The 10399-nt window shown below is 29.6% G+C and overlaps 1 long non-coding RNA gene across 1 annotated transcript; it reads right to left on the reverse strand.

Annotated features, from left to right (window-relative positions):
- Positions 1-1095: 1095 nt before the first annotated feature.
- Positions 1096-2058, reverse strand: LOC137807409 (uncharacterized). Its single transcript, XR_016519251.1, has 2 exons — positions 1564-2058; positions 1096-1309 (listed from the first exon to the last, which is right to left on the reverse strand). It is a non-coding gene; the product is annotated as an uncharacterized LOC137807409 (long non-coding RNA).
- Between the last annotated feature and the right edge of the window lie 8341 nt (positions 2059-10399).

Consider the following 10399-nt stretch of genomic DNA (forward strand, 5'->3'; position numbering starts at 1 on the left):
TGTGAAAGCTACTCTGCCACTGACTTAAAAGTGAAAATGGTAAGGCTTGTGTTGGAAAGTAGTTGTAGTTCATGTGCAAAGATGCATGCTGGTTTCAACGAGTGCATGTGATGTTTTTTTTTACTTTTTGTCCTTTCTTGCTTCTTTGTTTCAACAAGTTTATATGAAAGGAAAGGAGGGGTTTAATTGCATCAATGCCATGTCAAAAGGGAAGCACAAGACCCAAGAGATTTAAAAAAACAAAAATAAGAAAATTTACCAAAGAATCCTAACATCAAAGACAAATATTAAACAAAAAAAGAAAACACTTGAAACAGGTCATGTTCTTTTCTATTGTGAGATTATGCAATTGAGAGAAGCAAGATTAGGAAGATGGTTTAGTTGAATGCTTAGGATCCGTGGTTTGAAGAAGACAAGTCCACTAGGGAGGAAGAATCGTATTCGTTTTATCTTGATTTAAAATTGGAAGCTTTATTCCTTTTGATGGTGCAAAGCAGAATGGGAGTTTCACGTGCATACTAAAACTAAAAGGATTGAGAGAAAAGAGGAGTTTGGGAGCACAATTGATAGGACACTTGCAAATAGACTAAAGAAGCATTCGTCACCCGTAGCTCAACTTTCTTTGTCTTTGTATCTGTTTTTGCCTCACTAGCCCAGTTAATTCGCTATGCAAGAAAAATAAAACAAAATAAAATAAAATGCTCTATGATTGTGCTCAACAACACAGGCTCCTTTGGACTGCCAATTTCAGTGTTTTGCAACCCAAGACCCTACTTCACCTGTTGCATTGTCACCTCACCCACCCTCATAACACACACACTGATTGGACAATATAGATTAAAACACTATTACTTAACGCAATCAATTGAACCACTCCATAAACATGATATTCACAGCCAAAATATAGCAAATTCAGTGATTTTCACTGTGGGGGAGCTGTTCAAGGGAACTAATAATAATTTATTAATCTAAAGTTTAAACCATGATTGGGGCTAGTAATTTATTAGAAATGGGTCTTCTTTTTGACCCACCCTTATTAATATGAGGAAGCCCCACATTGCCCAAGAAAAATCAATAAAATTTGCAAAAGAGACAGAAGCAAAGACTGACATTAAATTTGAAACGGTAATAAAAGATTGTTTGGATGTTGAAGGGTCTGTAGTCTGTACCTTAAGGGACCCCCAAAATTTAAAGCATCACTGACTAAAATCCTACAGGATTAGGTGCATCCCCATTTACTGCAAAAATGTAGCAACCCAAAGCTCAAACCAAGCAATGTCTCCCTCCTTCCTTGCTTTCTTTCCCAGGCCTTCTTCAATTCAAAACAGACAGAACCAAACAAGCAAAAATTGTTTTGTTTTACCAAACCAGAAAAAAAAAACCAGTCAGCAAACTCAGATCATGATAAATAATAAAAGAAGAAGAGAAAAAGTGTGGCAAAGCAACATAAGATTTGGTTTGAATTTGAAATATCCAGTCCTGGCATATTAACATTGGTTACAAAGAGAGTAAGTAAAGAAAAAATAATAGCAATGCTAAGTGCTAAATGCTAAATGCTAATACCACTAAGCTAACAGATTGAGCCATCTAGCCAATATCACGACGAGCAGCATGATATAATAATCAAGAGAAGAAAAAGAAGAACATCATAGTGACAGGCGAGAATTGGAGTTGAGTGAAAGCCTTTTGCCTCGGAAGGATGGTTGAGTGAAAGAGAAAGCATTGGTGGTGGTGGTGGTGCAGCCAGTGGTGCTTGAGGTGGCACCAAAGGCAGGGCCTCTCCCAGTGTGGTGAAAGAGGAAACATGAGTGAGTGAAGAATGGGAGAAGGAGTGTGGTGCAAAAGGGTGCAAAAGGGTGAAAAGGGGTAACTAGCTAAGGGGTGAAGGAGTGGCTGGTTGGTTGTGTCCCACTGTGATTGTCTGTCCAAGCATAACGTGGGCAAAAGAAAATGAATGGTTGGTGTGCTTTTTTTCTGTACGGTTTGGGCATGGAGATACTTCTCTTCTGCTTTCTATGTGTTGTGTTGTGTTGTGTTGTTGCCTTAACCTCTTTTCTCTCTCTCTCTGTTTCTCTCTCTAAATTCAGCTCAACTCAAATCTCAATCCTTTTCTTTCTCCAGTGGGTGCCCAGAAGCCCAGATTAGCTAGATTTGCGCAAGCAACCTCTGTCCTCTTTTCTCTTCCTTTCCTCACCTTCGTCAATCACCATAATTCCATTCAGCTCCCTCCTTCTTCCACTCTCTTTTTTAATATTCTTCAAAACTTTACAAATCACATCTTCCATAAATACTATTTATTTATATACGCTTTTAAAATCTCAAATTATTATGAATGGAAAAACTTCTCCATTGCCTTTAACTTTTTTAAATTTAAAACAGTTGTAAATTAGATTTTATCTCGTTTTATATAGGTGCTGAAATATTAATATCCTCTAATAAATTAAAAACATACCCTTCACACTTTAATAAATCAATATTTTATTTAATTTTTACAATTTTTACAATTTCAACAATTTTTTTTCTTTTTTATATAATGTAAGAGAAGGGTATGAAAGTAAAAAATAATAATAAACTAACTATAGAAGAAAAGAAGAATTGGAGAGAGATAAATGAAGATGAAGAAATTATGATATGTCCAAAAACATGTTTTGGATTTGGTTATTCGGTCTATAGCAAAGCTAATATATGTCGTTTCTATAATTTCTTTTATTAATTCATGTGAATTTCCAGTGGATAAGTGGTCCCATTTGGATAAATTAAAGTAGACTATTAAAGTTCCCATTTAGATTAATTTAATGGATGGTTCAATGTTTCTGGTTACTGTGAATTTTTTTGCAATTAATTTTTTTTCGATATGTTGGAAATTTTATAGTTTCTCATTACTTATTTATGTGTCTCCGTATTATATTAATGTTTACATTAATTATTTAGACTTATATTCGAGCGTCCATCGTTTCTGTTTCTTATATATACGAATATTTAAAAGTACTGATTTGTGGGAGAAAAATAGAATAGACTTACGAAGAAAGTCGAAAAAATTCATGTAATACATATTAAAAAGTTAAATTTATATTCAATTTTTTCTTTATATACATAAAATAATTAATTATATTATAAAATAAAAATATTAAATATATCTATCATAAATATAAAACTATTAATATTGTAATCCTATATTTTTATATTTTTATTTTTAATTAAAATAGATTTTTTAATAAATTTTTATGTTCCAACAACTTTACATAATTAGTATTTGTATACACCTTAAATAAACAATCTTTCTCTTCTAGGCACCGAATCTCTCATATAAAAATAAGATGATTTTGTTGATAAATATTACAAAATCATTTTTTTGTAATAAGTCGTACAATCTCAAATAATTCAAGCGACTTGACACAACTGTGGACTATATCAAACCATGCAATATCCAGCTTATATGAACCATTAGAAGCAAAAGAAATGGAGACACGATATATATTTTTTTTTACTTTCAAAATTATCACTTAATGGATAATACTGGTTGCCAAATATAAATAATCACTTTGTTAATCAGTATCCAAAGCTAAAAAGTTCATTAATCTATTCTAAAATTAGTTCCATGAACCCCATTAATTATGGGAGCATCTTCATTAACTTTCATCAAATTATTTATTTTATTTTATGATTTTTTTCAATATTTTGTACAGAAGAGTATCTTCTATAAATAATATATCATATAGATCGTGATCATATATATATTCACTTTCCTTCATGTATTGAATATCTGTTCATAACAAAATTATGAAAATTTGATACAGTTGCATGACACATATAAACAGGTATAACATAAAAACACAGTGCTTCTTTGATGATAAAAAAATGTAAATTGTTTAAGGTTTCATGAGAAAAATAAATTGGTAATACTTATCATTTCTCTAATAAGGATGATATTCTTTCTTTTATTAAGAGTGATGGTAGTCCGGCAGTTAAATTGGTTAAGCTAGTTGTGATAACTTTTTTCATTTGGATGATATGGTGTATGAAGAATTATGCTCGTTTTCATGATAAAATTGAGGTTTTTAAGGCTATTTTTGTTATTAAAGATTTAACATGTCTAGAGATAATTCATCTAAAGCTCAAATGAAGAATGATATATTCGATTTCAATGTGCTCAAGTTTTTTGGTATTAACACTCGTACTGGTAGAGTTTACGTCATTTACCTGTTAGATGGGAGTTTCCTTCGCCAGGCTGGGTTTAAATTAACATTGTTGGGACTGTTAGGGATTATCCAGGTCTTGTCTCTTGTGGAAGTATTTTTCGTGGGAGTATATGAGAGTTTATTGGAGTTTTCTCTGCGTTTCTTAACGTTTAGATTGTTTTGGTTGCTGAATTTTATGGAGTTATATATGCTTTTGAGGAAGCTCAGAAGTTGAGATTTACTAATGTTTGGTTGGAATGTCACTCGGTCTTGGTTTGTGTTACGTTTACTGCTAGGACAAATGTTCCTTGGATGCTTTGTAATCGATGAAATACTTGTCTTAATTACTGTGAAAAAATCAAGTTTATGGTTACTTATATTTTTCGTGAAGGGAATGTGTGTGCTGATAAGTGGGCTAATTTAGGATTTATTCATACAAAATTCTTTCATTGGTATAATAGGCTTCCATCTAGTCTGTTCTTAGAATTCTTTATTAATAAATATAGTTTGCCTATGTATCGTTTTTGTTAACATATGGGTTTTAGTCTAATCTCCCATATTTTTGTATTTTTTTAATAATATTTTTTTCATGTGATGACAAATGATTGTTGTTACTAGGTGTCAGCCTTGCTAAGATATCAAGTAGTATAATGATATCTAACATGAAAACTTTTTATAAAAATAAAATAAAATAATGAGAAATAACGGTTCAATATTATTTTATTTTCTTGCTATATATGTCCCAAAAGTTTGTTTTTGGTTTAGATTTACGTAATTGCAACTGCAATTATATACTTTCTTTAAACTCAGATATTGAAAACTAAATCATAATAAATTTACACACTCAGATATAAATAGATTTTTAACAACTTTTTTTTCATCAATTATTGATATCACTCAAAAAGTAGGTTTCACTTAATTGAGATTTCGTATTTAAAAAAAAAAGTGAAAGAAGTATGTCATATAAATGTGTGTGACTGTGAGTGTGAGTCTAGAGATAAAATAATCAATAATCAGTTCAATTCATATGGTTTTAGTTCATTATTAACCCACCAAAAATAAAATAAGTCCGATTGATATATTCAACCACCCAACTCTATATTTATTGTATTCTATATATTTTAAAATAATCATATCATAATATTAAATGCATGTCACATTCCATGCATTTATTGTATCTGTGCATGATATACTTGATCTCAATCAATGGAAGGTGAGGTTTGATTAAAGGATTTTTCACTTTTATAAGTTTGGATAAAATATGTTTTTTTGACAATACAGTAAGAAAAAGTTGTTCCATTTTTTATATAAAATTTATAATTTTGCTAAAGTTTGAATCACATAGGTTAGTTATAAATCTCAATGTGAAGGTTACTATTTATAAAATATTAGTAATATGTTAATTTATTAAATATATTTTTATATAACAATTATGGTCAATTTTTATTTTTAGAATATTGATAAAAATTAAGTAGTTTTAATATAACATGTTTAATTTGTAATAACATGTTTAATTTGTAATAACATGATAGACATTTTTTTTTAGAAACAATTGAGAGAACTCATGGAATTATTCGATACCAAATCACAAGTTATAAAGTGAAAAGAGAGAAAGAGAAAAACTAGAAGAAGAAAAAAAACAAAGCATGAAAAACTTATTTCTTTCGTATGTCAAAAGGAGACATCATGACTATAGATATATAATGCAGAACGAAACAAACACTAAAAGAGAAAAAAAAACAACAAAAATGAGACCGCTTATAAAAAAAAAAAGACGATTTAATGTTAAACACACATACTAAAGGTACAAAACAAAACTATTTAGACGACATGTTAATGAGCTAGACGGTCTAATGAGAGCAAGCAAACTAGACAATCTAGTAGAAGACTGTCTACAGAAGGATTAAACGGTCTAACAAAAGACATCCACACAAAGATTATACACTCTAACTGAAGACCGTCTACACAAGGTTCAATCGGTCTAGCAGATGACCATCTATACATAGAAAAAGCATGCAAAAAAAAGTTGATCATCCCCCTTTATTATAACATAAAACAGATATGAACAAAAAAGAACAAAGATGAACAAAAGAGTAAAAGGAAGACAAAAGATATGAAAATAAATATCTCTTCAATTGTGTATTGGTATCCATATCCCTTAATATATATAACAAAAAACAAAACAAACACGAAAGAAAAACAAACATAAATGAAAAGGTCCGATCCACTTTTCTACAAACTAGATGGTTCAGTGTTAAACACACAAACTAGAAAATAGGATATAAAACAAAACTATTTAAATGATACATCAATGAGTTAGACAATCTAACGAAGATGAATGAATTAGAGAATCAAATAGACTAGAAAATTTAGCAAAAAATTGTTTACATGAGAATTAAACAATTTAGTATAAAACCGTTTACACAAGAATTAAATCGTCTACACAAAGAATTATGGTCTAAATGAATATCATTTACACACAACCTAAATAGTTCAATAGCAGTTGTCTATAAAAAAAAAACATATTCAGAGTAACATTTGAATTAAATGATTTTCTACATTAACATTTGAATAAGATAACAATTATATGAGTTATCTTTTTATATTTTTTTAATGAAAATAATTTCTTTAAATAAAAATATATTATTATATTTATTTATTTGTTTTAATTTTCTTAAAGTTGCCTTGCAGAATTTAAAACCAAGATTTTTTTTTATCTAATGACAAAACCTTACCAACATGACATTAGATCCATTTATCTCTTTTTTCAATTTATGATAATTAAAATATCATTCAAAAGAGGACGACTCTTTGAAGTTTTAGAAGGAGTCTTTAAATTTGTTTTGAACATAATAAAATTTTGTATTTAAAATAATTGTTTTAATTAAAACAAAACTTAAAAGTCCACAGATTATATATAAGTAACTAAAAGGTTATCAAGTTAAATATTTAATGGAACAATAGAAGAATACGAGTACAATCTAAATAAAATTATACCCGTTGGATAAAGATGAATCAATTTTGGTAATTATTTTAAAATTAAAAATAACCAAATATTATTAATATTTTTTACGTCTGTGTTTGATAAAATAATCAATGAATATGTTTAAATTAAGATAAAATTATAATTGTTGTAAGAAGAGTTATCATTATTTTTTCTCTCCCTAAAAAAACAAAAATGATTGAAATAGACACTTGAGTCTATAAATTATAATAGTATCTGTATTTATTAATTGGCTACTAAATGAGAGGGTTTTCCGGGAGCAAGAAAAGTTGGGCGTAGCTGTTCTCACAGTAGTGGTTAGGTTTTGTATACTCCAAACGCGCCTTGGGCCGAGGTTAAAGTTTTGGAGATAACTACCAAATACCTAACATTCATTCGCTTCGGAATTCCTATTTTCTTGGGATGCGGAACTGCTTATCTCCTTAATCTCCGTTTGGCTAATGCACTCCAACTGTTACACCTGTGGAGGGCCCATACAACAATTTTAAGCCCAATAGGGCTCTTGGGTACCCGGATTTAACGTTTTCATGCAGACTCAAACCTAAAGTCTCTGACAAAGACTAGGTCAAAAGGGAAGGAAAAAGAGGTAAAATATAATGAAAAAAATGAGATTGTTTTAATATAAGAAAAATGACTGAATTTAATTGGAATTTTTGTGGTAGATATGATTGAAAAAAATATTTTTTATATTTTATTTTAATAATATTATATTTATTATTTATTTTAATATAATAACTAAAAACGTAAATATTAAATTTTTTTTTGAAACAATCGTTTATGCCAAAAATAAAATCAATTATGATACATTTTCATTGAAATATTTGCATATATATCAAGAAAATTTGGTTGCGCTTTTTATCTCGAATATCGTAACGCGTTTTTCTCACATCCAAATATAACTCTTTTAATAATTTTGTGTAATTATATTTTTGAATTATTAAACAATTATTTTTTTAATTACACGATTTTAATTAAATTTAATTATACTAAAGTTTTATCACACTGATATAACTTCACTTCAATTATATTAAAATCGGTGCCAATTTAACACGGTTAAGAAGTTATGTCACTACTATTTTGATAATTTTTTAGAATTTTAACTATTTTTATAATTAGAGATAAAATTTCATTAAACAGGTAAAAAATCTCAAATATAACTCAAGTGAACTAATGAAATATATTAGCTTTTAAAATAATTCGTAATACATCCGTATAAATAACTTTATTACAATATTTTATTCTAATTTAAAAATACTCATTAATAATAGATGGGTATAAATCTCATCGAGATCAGTACTGTAATATATACAATGGTTACTTTGAATAAAAGAGAGCACAGCTTTTGGCTTTAACCAACCCCTTTTTCCTTTTGAGAGTTAATGATGACTAGTTTTTGACCAAGTAAAATAGTTGAACTTTGAAACTGTAAACAACTCCTATAATTAATTCCAGTTTATGACAATTGGTGTACTTAATAATGAACAATCATGATAAAAGAAGAGCTTTTTGAGCTATTTTTCTTCTGGAGCAGAACTCAGTTTTGTTTTCCTTTTTCTTGGGAATACCAAGATTGGAGGATGATTAGGTGGAAAATGACGAAAGTTTGCCACGTTTTGTGTAAAGGGGAAGAGAGTACATAGTTGAGAATGGCATTTTAGCAATACATGAGGCTTTGCTGAGCTCAAAGTTTTGATTTGAGAGCAGCAAGAGACAGAATGTCTGAGGAAAAGTCAGATATGGAAAAATAAAATGGGCTTTTTTCTATGGTGGAGAAAAGGAGAGTGAGTGCGAAAGAGAAAGAGGTACCTGAAGACAAAGTAGGTACCTCTTAAACCAAGATAAGGTTGAACCGATCAAAGGGTTCATGCTTGAGGAGGTTTTACTCTTAAATAGGAAAACTAAGAAAACACAAATGTAATGTAAGATTAAAGTACCATAATACTAATTTATTAATAAAGCAGAGAAAAAGTTGGAGTGTGTGTGTTTATAAATTTACCAAAACAAGCTCTGAAACAGGGAAGGCCCAAACTACCTATGTAACAACATGTTTGAGTTGTCGTCAAATGAAGTAAAAGGGACCTAACATGTCCCAATTACAATATATGAACCTTTTTTTGTGTTATTTATTTATGAAGGATATAAAACAAATTACATAAAATGCATTTTGTCTCTCTACTTGGACGACCGAGAGACGACTCCAGGGAGTCCGGTGAAGAACTTGACCATTCGACTACATGATAGCACGTGACCGACCAACTCATGATGTCAAGTCATGAGTTGACAAAGTCAGCATGGTTAATTTATAATTAAGGGTTGTTTAGTACAATCATAACCATGTACTAACCCCCTAATCCGGTCCATTAAGGTAATATAAATAATACACATTCCAAAAACCAAGTAGGTTATTATCTACAGTACTATAAAATTCGAGTGCCGATACTCTGAATGACTTGAGCGTTGGAGTGTTTTTGCAGGTATCACTCCCACTGTGGAGCCAGACGACCAAAAAAAAGAAGACGAAATAGAAAGCTTGAAGTAAAGAAGATGGAAGCAGAAATAATTGTTTTCTAAACCCGAACACCCGTTTGAGAAAAGTCTCTAGTAAAGTAAAATTGAATGCATGAGTGTATGTTTAATATGTTAAAAAAACTAGTTATCTAATTGAGTTTTGGTTGGATAAATTTTGTGTATATCAACAAAATCTTGAACTTTAAGTTGTGACAGTAGGAAGATAGATGGGAGGAGATAATAACGATTCTAGGTATATATTCTTTTCTGTTCTTTTAATAGTTTTTTATTACGTACGTCAATTAATATAACATATGAGTATCAAATAGAATTAACAACTTTAGTTGACATGGTAAAAAATTATTGGGTGAACAAAGAAAGAGACAACAAAAAATGAAGATATGTAATTTTAATCTTTTAGAAGATGTATTGTAGAACTAGAACCCCTATTGTCTCTTAACTCAGAAACAAAAGAGTTATCGGCGGAAGTAACATTTGATCAACTGTCCATGAAAATCCCTAGAGAGGCCTGTAAAATATTTGTAGTATCTTGTGATTTTCCATAAATAGCTAAAAAATAATATTCCAACTTTGTATTTAACACTTTTTATTAGATATTTTTAGTATTTTATTTCACTGGTTCCTTTCAACTCTTAATCTTTTAATAGAAAATTGTTTTTTTAGATTTTAAGATGGGTCATGGAGATGG

The sequence above is a fragment of the Phaseolus vulgaris genome, chromosome 3 (assembly GCF_051622355.1).
Source record: "Phaseolus vulgaris cultivar YP4 chromosome 3, ASM5162235v1, whole genome shotgun sequence".
In the NCBI taxonomy this organism is placed as follows: Eukaryota; Viridiplantae; Streptophyta; class Magnoliopsida; order Fabales; family Fabaceae; genus Phaseolus; species Phaseolus vulgaris.